This window comes from Erinaceus europaeus, chromosome 8 (genome assembly GCF_950295315.1).
Source record: "Erinaceus europaeus chromosome 8, mEriEur2.1, whole genome shotgun sequence".
NCBI lineage: Eukaryota > Metazoa > Chordata > Mammalia > Eulipotyphla > Erinaceidae > Erinaceus > Erinaceus europaeus.
This window is the reverse complement of record NC_080169.1, coordinates 63323834-63337332: the sequence shown is the minus strand read 5'-3', so window position 1 is coordinate 63337332 and position 13499 is coordinate 63323834. Positions and strand designations below refer to the sequence as shown.

Sequence of the window (13499 nt, the reverse complement as noted above, 5' to 3'; positions counted from 1 at the left end):
CCCTACTTTATGACCTAGCAATTCCTCTTCTGGGGATATACCCTAAGGAAACAAGCACACCCATCCAAAAAGATCTCTGTAGATCTATGTTCATAGCAGCACAATTTGTAATAACCAAACTTGGAAGCAACCTAACTGTCCAATAACAGATGAGTGGCAAAGAAAGTTGTGGTATATATACACAATGGAATACTTCTCAGTTATTAAAACTGATGAAGTCACCTTCTTCACCTCATACTTGATGGAGCTTGAAGGAATCATGTTAGGTGAGATAAGTCAAAAATAGAAGGATGAATATGGGATGACCTCAGTAATGGGCAGAACTTAAGAAATAAGAACAGAAAGCAGAAAATAAAGTAAAAAACTGGACTGGTTTGGTGTATTGCACCAAAACAAAGGTCTCTGAGGAAAGGAGGCAAAGAGAGAAATGAAAGGAAGGGAAAATTTCCAGTCCAAGTGCATGATGATAGACCTAATTTGGCATGTGAGAGTTTTTTGCAGACACCTATTTTGATGAAGTGAGAAGTTGTACCCATGTGTCAACTATACTATAAACCATTAACCTCACAATAAAAAAGAATTTTAAAAAAGCACTAGAGCAGAAGGGGACAGGCAGAGAGTGGCTTGTGCATTGTGCAGCTCAGCACAGCTCCTCTATTTATGAAGCTACCATATGTTGAGGATCAAACCCAGCCTTACACAGAGGCCTTAACCATAATAAGGCACATCCTCTACCCAGTGATCTATCATCTCCACTTTCAAAATCTTTTAAGATAACATTGAGATTTACTGTTGAAATAAACAATCAATCATTTGTTCCTACGAGGAGGGTCAATCACAAGTGGGGCTAAATTTTAACATTTTCTCAGAAATGTAGTAGATAACACAAAACTATCTAACAGGTATTTCATACATCTTTGAAAAATGTTCTAAAGGTTTATCGCTCTGATTTCAAAAAGGAATTGGAATAATTGCAGTAAATTGTTAATTTATTTAAGTAATATCATTCTTAATATGGTTCCATAGTTTTTGCAAATTAAACATAATTCAAGATAAATTGAGTTCACTATTTGCTGCTAATTACATTGCATTGACTCCATTTTATTCTAGGCTCTATAACTTGACAGAATAAAATCATCCTTAATAGGAAAAAGGCAAATTAGTCTCTATTTAAAATAAGAAATTCATTTTAATTTCTTAATTCATGATAAGCACTTAACAGAATTCTGCAAAATTAACTAAATCAATGCCCTTATTTTTTAAAATATTCATGTAACAAGGATATTTAATTACCCAAGAATTTATTAATTCAGTCAGTTTGTCTCTAAGTACCTTAAATATATCATACAAATAAGATGATTTTAAAAACCAAATATATCTTTATAAGAGTAATAAATGTACATAAAGTGTGTTGTTAAATTGTTTTATGTGCTAAAGCTGAGCAATATTATTTTTATACATGAAATAATATATGTATACATTTAAAAATAAAATAAAATAAACTATAAAATTGGTATACTATTTATTTTTTTTAGTTATGTAGTTATATTTAATTTGACAGGACAGAGAAAAATTTAGAGAAAAGGGGAGACAGATGGGGAGAGAGAAAGATAGACACCTGCAGACCTGCTTCACAGCTGCATGCAGGTGGGGAGCGAGCCAGGATTTGAACGCAGATCCTAGCACATGATGATACGTGCCCTTAACTGAATGTTCCACTACCTGCCTTCCTTAGTTTTGTATTTTACAGTTGAAAATATTAAGGTAATAAATGTCCTCTCTACTAATTATAACTTTATGATTATTAAGTTTTTTTTATAAATTTTGTCCTCACTATAAGATAGTATACAGTGTCAAATGCACACTTTTTAAAACAATTACTGACTGATTAATGTCTATTTATAAACAGGCAACTGGTAGAATCAATCAGAATTGTCATGTAGTGTACATTCATTTAAATATCAGTGTTAGGAATTCTTAGGAAGTTCTTTTAAGATCCAATAACTCATGGACTGGCAAAATAGCTCACTTGGATAGTTCATTTTTTATGCCATATACATAATGCAAGTTTGAGTCCAGCCCTCAGTGCATTGGAAGAAACTTTGGTGCTGGGAGCCTCTATCTCTCTTAATATATATATACTGGTATGTTGCTGTGTGCCGCGGAGGAGAGAGAGAGGAGGTCCAGAGCGAAGAGGGAACACAAATCTTTATTTGCACTGGCACCTCAGAGTTGGGTGCTAGAGAAGCAGGTTGGGCCACGTGGAGGTAGCGAAAATGGCCGCCTCACACAGTAACCTTTCCTGCATCTGAACACCGAAGTGAAGCGCTGGCAAGAGTATGAGGTGCGGAAGAAGAGGGGCTTTTATAGGAGCAGCTTTTGCGAGAATGGGAAGGGGGAGGAGTAACCATAGCACTCCAGGATAGGATAATAACTCTCATGAGAATGGGAAGGGGGAGGAGTGACCAAAGCACTCCAAATATCATATCGCGGGGAAATAGACAATCCCCTGAGGGCACAACATGGCGAAACAGGCACTCCGAGAATGTCCCAACTCTCAAGGGAACTAGCAGTAGCCTGAGGGGACAACATGGCAGATGTGACTGCATCTGCACAATTTACCAGCACTGGTATAGTAAAGCCCTAGTGATAACAACAAAAGCATTCAATGATTCATATTATAACATCAATAGTAAATCCATCTGAAATTCATTGAACCTTCCCAACTCATACTTTATTTAAAGATTATTTTATGAAAGAGAATGAAAGGAAGATAACCTGATGACTGTTCAGCTCTGACATATGATGGTGCCTTGGATTGAATCTAGGGCTTTTAGTGGCTCAGAAATACATGTCCTTTGTTCTATGTTTGGCCTAATTTCCCAATCTCAATTATCTTTTTTTTTGAAAAACAAAAATAAAAACATTGGAGTCAATCCTTAAATACGGTGAGTATAGGTTTAAGAGCTCACATAAAATCTAATAATTACCTAGATTCCTTCTATTAAAACTAAAACTCCTGCCACAGTTTCCTCCTCCCTTCAAGACAAATTTAACTTATTTGTGGTCATATATGATGTTGTTGTTATCCCTACAACAGATGGGAAGGGAAAGGCACTAATTTTCTAGAACTTGTATCTTAAACATGAAATATGCTTCAATATTATTATTTGTGGAGACTTATTCATGTTAAACTGTTATATAATGGACTGAATTTTAGTCTTTTGGAATATAGTCATATAAAAAGATGTAAGACTCCAAAGAAAATTTTAACTATTGAATTTAGTTTCTTTGAGGGCATTCAAAATGTTTATGTGTAGGTAAGTAGTTTTAAATGACTCAGTGAGAATAGTAAATGTTTAAGATATTTTTTGGAAGAAAAATCAGAGTGACAAAGAGTAGCAGATATCTCTGTCATAAGTATAAACCAAAATGCAGAATGCTTGTGTAGACAAAATTAGAAATATGCTATGCATGTCTTTACAATTACTGTCAGATTTCATGTTAACTACTTGTAGATAAATGATTAACACATATGTTCTCCTTCTCATGATAGTTTGAAATTATAGAAGTGTTCAACTCCTTTCCTATGAAAACCTAATAAAAGTTAAAAATGCCAATTTATAACTATAAAACTTTACCTGTAGTAGAAATGATGCTTTCTGCCCTACCCCTTAACCTTCGGTCTCGGCCCTGTTTTTCTGGTCACTTATTACTTTGATGCACACCTGACACATTTGAAATATAATACAATGCAACTTCAATTAAAAAAGAAGAAGAAATTGAGCCCTCAGTATTTTAAGGGTGATACCCATTTAAGAAAAGAATTAGTTTCATAGAAATATTTAATTTAGAAATGTTTTAAGAACCCATGTACACATAATGAAAGGAGTGTCTGCACAAATTAGGACAGTTAAACAAATTTGGCTTTAAAATGATCCTTGATTGCTATATTGAATTGGGACTGGGGAAATTGCAAATACCTGATGCTGATTTCCCAGGGTATGATGATTATTTTCACTGGGAAGAGCCTTAAGGAATTCATACAGTTATGCCCCTGATGTTACCAAGTATATTGGTTGCTATGGTGGTGGGAGAGATTTTCAAGCCAGGTGTTTCCTGCACCTGCCTTATTTCATCTTGTCTGCTTGCACCCAAGTTGTTGACCTACTAAAGTCTGTGGTACCTTACCTCACCTCTCTCCTATCCTTTCTGAGACTAGGTTGGGTTGAGAATCTACTTATTCAAGCAAATATAAAAGAATATAGAATGGGCATTAAATCAAAGTAATGCTAATTTGTGTGTTCTTTTAACACTAAGTGCAAGAACCCGTGCAAGGGAGCCCTTGCTCCCCACTTGCCTGAGGGGTGGGGGGGGCACTTCACAAGCTGTGAAGCAGGTCTGCAAATGTTTCTCTCCCCCTAGCCCCAACCCCTGCCAATTTCTCTCTGCCCTACAGAATAAAATGGGTGGAGGGAGAAGAGAAAAAAATGGCAGCCTGGAGCAGTGGATTCATAGGGCTGGCACCGAGCCCCATTGACTGGAGGCAAAAAAAAATAAGTTCTTTGAACAAAAAATTTTAAGCTTGTATTTTATTTAATGAAGTCCTTACTGTAGGATATATGATAGAAATAAAACTAATTAGAAGACTTAGTCACACATTTATATATAAACTGTCTTTCATACCTTCGTAAAGCAACTAACGTATCACAATACTCCAGTACCATTATAAGCCACAGATGACTAGTGCTCTGGTTAAAAACTAAATTATATATATGTATATATGATCTCATAGGGAAAATGGGAACAAAACTAGCTTTCTGTCAATGTTTTGTGTGATTTTAAGACTTCTTCTACGTAAATTTTGTTACTTTTTTTTAACTTTACTTTTGATAGAGACAGGAAGGGCAGATAGAAAGGGAGAAAGAGAGAGAGAGAGACTGACCTGCGGTTACTGCTTCACTAATTGTAAAACTTCCCCTCCTGTAGATGGGGGTAAGGGTTTGAAACTGGGTCTCTGCACAAAGTAATGTGTTTGTACTCTATGGGATATGTCTCCACCTAGCCCCAAGGCATCATTTCTAACAATAGTAATAAAAAACATTGTTTTACACTAAGTACTAACAGTATCCCTGCTTTTCTACACACATCAAACATTGATTAGGGTTGAATAGCTAAGGCAAAGACAAAGCTATTTGAGCATTTAGTACTTTTAGGGGTCAGGAGATGATGTACTTGATTGAGTGTACACATGACTATATTTCAAAAACCCAGATTGAAGCCCCCAGTCCCCACATGTAGAGAGAAGCTTCACAAGTAGTGAAGCAATGTTTTGGTGTCCATCCTCCTCTAACCCTCTCTCTCTTCTCCTCCACTTTCAATTTCTCTTTGTCCTATCAGACAGAGAGAAAGTGAGAGAGAGAGAACGACCAGAAGCCTGGAAGCAGTGGATTTGTTGTGTAGGCACCTAGCCCCAGCAATAACCCTGGTGTAAATTTTAAAAAGTTAAAATTTAGTATTGTAGATGTGATATCAAATGAAGATTTGTGGTTACCTTTTGCTTCACTTCTGAAGTTGTTCAAATTGAACAAAGAAGAAATACTTTAAGGAACAAATGCTCAAACATGAATCCATCTATAAATTCATTACTGGGATTTTTTTTTTTTTTTGTCTCCAGGGTTATTGCTGGGGCTCGATGCCTGCACTATGAATCCACTGCTCCTGGAGGCTATTTTTTCCCTTTTGTTGCCTTTGTTTGTTGTTGTTGCTATTGAATAGGACAGAGAGAAATTGAGAGAAGATAGGAAGACAGAGAGGGGGAGAGAAGGATAGACACCTGTAGATTTGCTTCACCGCTTGTGAAGCGACCCTCCTTCAGGTAGGAAGCCAGGGTTTGAACCGGAATTTTTGTTCTAGCCTTTGCACTTTGCGCCATGCACACTTAATCCGCTGTGCTACCTCCCGACCCCACTGGGAAAAGATTTGAAGTCTTTGTTCCAAGAAAGAATTAGTTAAGCCTATATTTAAATAGAATTTAGGTACAGGTAAGAGTTTCTAAGGACATTTTATTGAAATATAATTTAACATAAATGATTATCTATAGTTACTGTGTTATATAGTAACACATCAAACATTTAAACCTTGAGTACATTAAAAACCCATTAAAAGTCTGTAGTCGGGAGTCGGGCTGTAGCGCAGTGGGTTAAGCGCAGGTGGCGCAAAGCACAAGGACAGGCGTAAGGATCCCGGTTCAAGCCCCGGCTCCCTACCTGCAGGAGAGTTGCTTCACAGGCGGTGAAGCTGGTCTGCAGGTGTCTATCTTTCTCTCCCTCTCTCTGTCTTCCCCCTCCTCTCTCCATTTCTCTCTGTCCTATCCAACAACAACAACAACAACAACAATAATAACTATAACAGTAAAACAAGGGCAACAAAAGGGAATAAATAAATAAATAATAAATTTTTAAAAATAAATAAATAAAAGTCTGTAATCTTGCATAAAGTGTCATATACTCATTATTTTTGCAGTTTTCTTTTCTGTCTTAGGACAATTTCTAAATGTTCATCCTAGCAAGTATACAAAAAAGATCTGCAACATTCTCCCACCTAAAAATACGCCCCCCCCAAATTGCAGTGAATATTCTCCAACTGTTGAAAACAAACTACTAATTAAAAAAAAAAGACCCAATTTCACCCTTCCCCATTTTCACATCATATTGAGTATTCACTTTATGAAGCATTTTAAATGTAATATAATGAAATGTAATTACAAATGCTAAAATGTGTGGTCTGGGAGGTGGTGCAGTGGATAAAACATTGGTCTCTCAAGCATGAGTCCTGAGTTCAATCCCTGACAGCACATGTACCAGAGTGATGTCTGGTTCTTTCTCTCTCTCCTATCCCTCTCATTAATAAATAAATAAAATATTTAAAAAATTTTAAAACAATACTAAAATATATACATACAATGAGTAACATGATTTATAAAGAGTAATAAACTGTAGAACGCCTGAAAATTTTTGCACTATTAAAATAATGATCTAGCTTGTGAACTTTCAAGAATATAGCTGGGCAGAAACATGGCTTAAACCTAAAACTTTTTAATGGAAGTATAAAATAGAACACAAATCAATTCACTCTTTTCTCAACCAAATTTGAATATACAACACTGAGGAAGGAAAAAACAAAGTTTATTCCCCATTAGAAGCCTTGCCATGCCTAAGACTCCAGTTCAAGCCCCAGTATCTATAACACCAAAGGGAAGCTCTGGTACAGTGGGGGTATTCCTTTTCTCTGTTTCTCTTTATCTCTAGAGACAGTAGTGAAAACATGAGCATAGCGAAAATATGCATAATAATTATCAGCTTTAGATATACCTACTACTTCACTTCAAACATAAAAGCAATGTGAAGGGGCTAGGTGGTGGGGAAACTGGTTGAGCACACATGTTAAAATGCACAAGGTTCTAGGTTGGAGCCCCTGGTCTCCACCTGCAGGGGAAAGGCTTTGCAAGTCGTGAAGCAGGGCTGCAGGTGTCTCTCTATCTCTCTTCCTCTATATTTCCCCCTTCCCTCTCAATTTTTGGCTGTCTCTATCCAATAAGTAAAGATAATAAAAAAAAACATTAAAGAAAAAGAGAGAGAGAGAGAGAGCCCCATGTTGAAGTTCAGCCCACAGTATATTGGGGGAAGTGCTATGGGATCCTTCCTTCTCTCTGTTTGTGTCTTTGGCTCTCTTATCTGCAAAAGTCATCTCTGAGCAGTGAAATCTAGGCTATAAGAAAAACAAAAAAGAACAGTTTTATAAATGAGAACTATATGTAATTAATTTTTATCACAAGGAACTTACCACTCTGAGTGGATTTTTTTTTTTTTTCATATGGAGAGGGAGAAAGAGAGAAAATACCAACATACCAAAGTTTTTACCAGTGCAGTGGGGACTGGGTTCTTACCTTAGTAATACATATGAAAAATCCAGTAAACAATCCAGGAGAGCCATTTTGCTGACCCTGTGTCTACTTTTTAACAAAACATATTGGGACTGGTAACATTTTCAAATGAGATATGATATGATATGATATGATAAGAGGATATTTACTTTATTTGCCTTTCATAATTTCCTTTGTATTCATTAAAGTAACCAATGTTTGGTTATGCAAACAACTTTCATGCCTGAGACTCTGAAGTTCAGATTTAGTCCCCTGTACCATCATTAGCCAGAGCTGAGCACTGTTCTGGAAGAAAAGAAAGAAAGAAAGAAAGAAAGAAAGAAAGAAAGAAAGAAAGAAAGAAAGAAAGAAAGAAAGAAAGACAGGAAGGAAGGAAGGAAGGAAGGAAGGAAGGAAGGAAGGAAGGAAGGAAGGAAGGAAGGAAAAAGAAGGTGGGAAGAGGGAAGGGAAAGGGAAATGGAGGGGAGGGTAAGGGAAGGGATGGGGAGGTGAAGGGAGGGAAATAAAGGAGTGGGGAGGGAAAGGTAAGGGAGGGGAGGGGGAAGGGGAAGAGGAAGAGGAAGAGGAAGGGGAAGGGGAAGGGGAAGGGGAAAGGGAGAAGGACAGAGGGGCAGTGACTTTCCCAGTAGATCATGTACAAGGATCTGAGTTTGAGCCCCTAGTCCTTATTTCTGGAATTTTTGGAGCAGTGCTGCATATATCTTTCTGTCCCTCCTCTCTCCTTTGTCTCTGTTACTCAACTTGTGTAAAAAAAAAAAAAAAAAGAAAGAAAGAAAAAGAAAAAAAGAGAAGAAAAAAATGGAAGTAGAAAAAGAAGATGAAAAGAAAGAAAAAATGGGGAAAGCCATTGGGAAGTATGTTGGAGTAGTGCAGGCACAAAGCCCCAGCAATAGGCCTGTGACAAAAAAATAATGAACCAATGTCTTTGTTTAGGATTATGATAATATGGACCTTAGGAAATAACTTAAAATATGTTTAATCTAAGTAGACCATTTTTATCCTCCAAGATATATAAGTCCATATAATAAAATTATGATATAAAATAAAAGGAGTTTCTATTATGAATAGTGTGGTTTTATTCTTTCTGTAAAAGATAAAAAATTATTTTCAATCATATTTACTAATGTATGTCTTGTGGATAAAATATTTCTGTATATAGAAAAATACACACACAGATCTTAGGAAAATTTGTACTAGAAATAAAATATTTCAAAGAGGTGTTTTCCAGGCTATGTTATAAGAAAAAAAAATAATAACCATAGCTAATAGGAAATTTCAATTGGTAGTCTTTTAATAAATAAATAAATAACCAGATGGTCCTATTGAATAACCGAGGCTTGAAAATCACTGAGGGTGAGTATCTGAGAGCTCTTTTTCCTCACTACCTAGGAGGTGGGAAGTTTTTAAAGTGACTTTCTTTGAGATGCCATTGTAATTAGTCACTCCTTTTTAGGTCAACAGTGACTTGGCTGTATATACCCTGAGGGTACTAAGTCTTCTCAGAGACCTAATATTAATAGAATAGGAATAGAACTATTGAGAGAGGTTAGAAGGACCTGTTCTTCCTCAAATATCTGGGATGTAACAAAAAAAAATCTGTAGATGCAACTCTTAAAAACCTTTGGAAAAAAAAAATTTTATTTTTGCCTCCAGGGTTATTGCTGGGGCTCAGTGCCTGCACCATGAATCCACTGCTCCTGGAGGTCATTTTTTTCCCACTTTTGTTGCTGTTGTTGTAGCCTTGTTGTGGTTATCATTGTTGTTGATATTGTTTGTTGTTGAATAGGACAGAGAGAAATCAAGAGTGGAGGGGAAGACAAAGAGGGGGAGAGAAAGATAGACACCTGCAGACCTGCTTCACCACCTGTGAAGCAACTCCCCTGCAGGTGGGGAGCCTGGGGCTCAAACCAAGAACCTTAGGCCGGTCCTTGCGCTTTGTGCCACATGCGCTTAACCTGCTGCGCTACCACCCGAAGCCCCTGAAAATCTTAATGTGCTGAACGCTGATGATAAATGAAGTGGAATCATACTAATTGGCATTTACATTTGATTGTTTGTATTATTTGATTTCCTCTCATGAAACCCTTCAGAATTCACAGAGTCCTAACAAGGTGGTTAGAGATAAACACAATCTTGCATTGAATGTGAATTTGTCAGTAAGAAAATCAGTGTAGTGGTGGTTGAAAGTTATATCTGTGCTTTGGAAAAGTTCATCTGAACCCAAGTTCCATTTCTTAGTAGCTGCACAACACTGTTCAAGTCCGTAAACACTGTTTTTACATTTATCAATGTGAATATAAAAGGTACCTAATTCCATTGAGTTATAGACTATTATTATGGGTACAAATTCATTGAGGTATTCAACTAATTGCTAACTAGCAGCAGCAGACTACCTGAAATTATTCTGCTTCTAATTCAGTCCAAAAATGAAGCACTTAATAGAAATGTACATGAAAGATAAACCTATTATTTTACTTCTCTTCCATAACACCTCTTAAAGCTTTATTAAATTAGCTGAAACTTAAGCACGGGATACATATCCTAATTATTTGGAGGAAAAATAAAATCCTATTCATTATTCTATGCCTTGAACAATTAACTTGATTTTTACACTTAAATATTCTTTTTTTACCAAACAAAATAATCAATATGCTGCTACTTTTACTGTGTAAAACCAACCACAATGTTCTTTAAAAAAATGTTCAGAATAAAACCACTTGGTTTTTGTTACACTTTGAAAGACAAGTCAAAAAGTAAATCAAGAAGAAGCAAATCTAAAAGCAGTACTTAAGTGGGATCTAGTCTTTGAAACCAGTTTCTTATTAATCACAGTGCTGACCTTTTCATTAAGGGGCACTTGTTGGAGTCATTGACAAGGTTACAGCATTCATATGTGTGAACTGTACTCTGTGGTATTCATGTACTGGGAAGACATAGTGAAATTAGATTCTCTCCCTGTAGGGGGTAGACATTGACCGCTATTCAATGCCAACAATTGTCAGTTAAAGTATTTCATGAAGAATGACTTTTAAACTGCATTTACTACACCATCAGTAATGTCAAATGCAATTCTTAAAGAAATATATTTAACTAGCAGTAATTAATTAAACCTCTCATAGCAGCAACTTTATCCAAGCTAAATCATTTCTGAATATACACAAAGGGCTCATCAGAATTCAACCGTCATGGCTTTTAAGCCATCAGTTTCAATGATGACCATCTATAACAGTTAGAAAACAAAAAACAAAACATTGGCCAGCAGGGAATTATTCAAAATGCAACAGCATTTTACATAACTTTGACTGCTTCTGTGCAATGTGCAAATATATGTGCATATATATATATATACATATATATACATACATATATATATTCTTTGGAGATGACAATGCATTCCAAATTAATTTTTAAATAAAAAAATGTCTAGATTACAGATACATTGAACTTGCTGACATTTTTATTACATGGTTTTAAAATATTATCATCTTTTTGTACTATGTGATGAACTGATTTTTATAAACTATAAGTGGAATCTCTGTCAAGGCATATGTCCTATGTATTTATTTCTTACATGAAACATCATACAGCTGAACAGCAAACACATTCTTTCACATTGGATGACATTCTAGCTAAAAAAAAATCCACCACAGTTAGCTTGTTAACACAACTTGTGATATATGTTGCAGTAGTAAAAATGATTCCCCATAGCCAAGTAAAATATCGGAGTAGAGGGTTCAAGGAACAGAACTGTACTTAGATCAAATCTGAACTTCCAGTTCAAACATAGTTTAATGGTAAATCTAAAGTAGTAAATGCAAAGTAAACCCAATGTGAAGGCTGCTTTATACCAAGCATGAAAGACTAAAAAGTCAAAGCTGAGATTTCCTACACTTGGTTTTAATATCTTTTCTTAAGCTATTAGACACTGTTGTTGGTTGTTTGTTTTAAAAACTTCATTATCATTGCTGCTAAAACATGGTTCTACCTTATGAGTTTTCAGGATCACTTGTTTTATAAAAGTCATAGCTTCAAAACAGATTTGTTAAGCAAAAATTACGAACACTTCGCATTAATCTGTGTATAATGATGTAATGATTCAGCTATGAGTAAAAGTTGAAATCCATTTTTAAGAGTATCTGCATCTCAAAGAAATTTTTTCTATTCTCAGAACAATGACAAAACACTTGCTACCATCATTTTTGACAGTAATAAAGGATATTCTACCCAGAAATCGCGGGTAGTATACCAGCCTACAGGATTGAATTAGCAATATTATTAACACCACATTTGGGTTCTGAGACCTTCTGAATGGGAAGTCACTCACAAAGTGTTTAAGCTTCAGTGACAGTGCCAAGACACTGTGCAAAATGAAACCAGAGGAAATCCACAGGGTTAAGAACACAGGCTTTTTGCTGGTTCACTTTTGCACAGTCTTTAGAGGATTCCCTGAGAGTAAACACCTTAATTAATTGTCAAGTAAAAAGAAGGAAAGATAAAGTTTCCACTTACTGCAGTCGGTGTCCTTTGTCCACACACTTCTGCAGCCTTTACCTAGCTCCAGGTTGCCCTCCGGATTAGGCATAAATGTGAGCGGCAAGAAGCATGCTGACTTTGTAAGTGTACAAGGAGTAGCCCATCGCACTGCTGCTAGAGAACCAGTCAGGACAAAGTGCTAAACTTCAGCATAAGAGCACAGCATCTATTTCCCCTGAGGCTCTACCATTTCACCTACACCTGGGCGGATCTATCAAGCTTCATCTCTATTAGAGCTATTTGACTCTGGTTTAAAAAGGAGGAGGAGAGAGAGAGAAAGAGGCGGGGGGGGCTTGCCGTTGTCACACTTGTTTCCTATTAAAGAGCCTTACGGTGGATTGAGTAATTGTGTACGAAGGTAGTCTGGCTGGCAGATGTGTACAGCCCCAGTGGAGCACTAGATTCAAGGCAGATGGGTTGTACCAGGGCGCAAACAACATTGAGAGAGAGCGAGGCGTGATTAAAACAGCAGGCCTCTGTTTTATAGTTCTGGAAGTGGGGTAGCATTAATGCTCCTGGGAACCAGAGATCCCCAAATGGTATTGCTCTATGGCAAGGAAAACAATAAATCCAATAAAAATTAAAAAAAAAAAAGGAAAGATGTTCAAGCTACATAAGTTATAGAGATATTTATAATATTCACTTTAAGTATTAATGGAAGATTAAATGAAGTACCCTCCCCTTAGCTCCTGAATGAATTTAATTAAACTACTCAATCATGGGTCATAGTGGGTTACTGATAGTGTTAACGTGATGGATTTGAAACAGATCCCTCACTCTGCTACATAAGCCAGGGTTATCTTTTTAATCTGAATTTTGCTTTAAGGAGATTTACACTGTCAGGCAGACTGACATTCTGCAATTGTGCATTTAAAAAAAAACTGTGGGTGAAGTTGGTTGTTAGTATAAAATGTTCTCTGTAGATTATTTCTGAATACTGTATATTATCTCATACACATAAAACTGTGGAAACTTTAGAATTTTCTAATCACTTTTAGAATTTTCTACATCACTTTTTTTT

The 13499-nt window shown here is 36.2% G+C and overlaps 1 protein-coding gene across 1 annotated transcript in view; it reads right to left on the bottom strand.

Moving 5' to 3' along the window:
* Window positions 1-12679, bottom strand: part of SEMA3A (semaphorin 3A) — a 535675-nt gene extending 522996 nt beyond the window's left edge. Inside the window, exon 1 of the mRNA XM_060196315.1 lies at window positions 12455-12679. The gene's annotated coding sequence lies outside the window, so the exon portion shown is untranslated. The remainder of the gene's footprint in view (window positions 1-12454) is intronic.
* Between the last annotated feature and the right edge of the window lie 820 nt (window positions 12680-13499).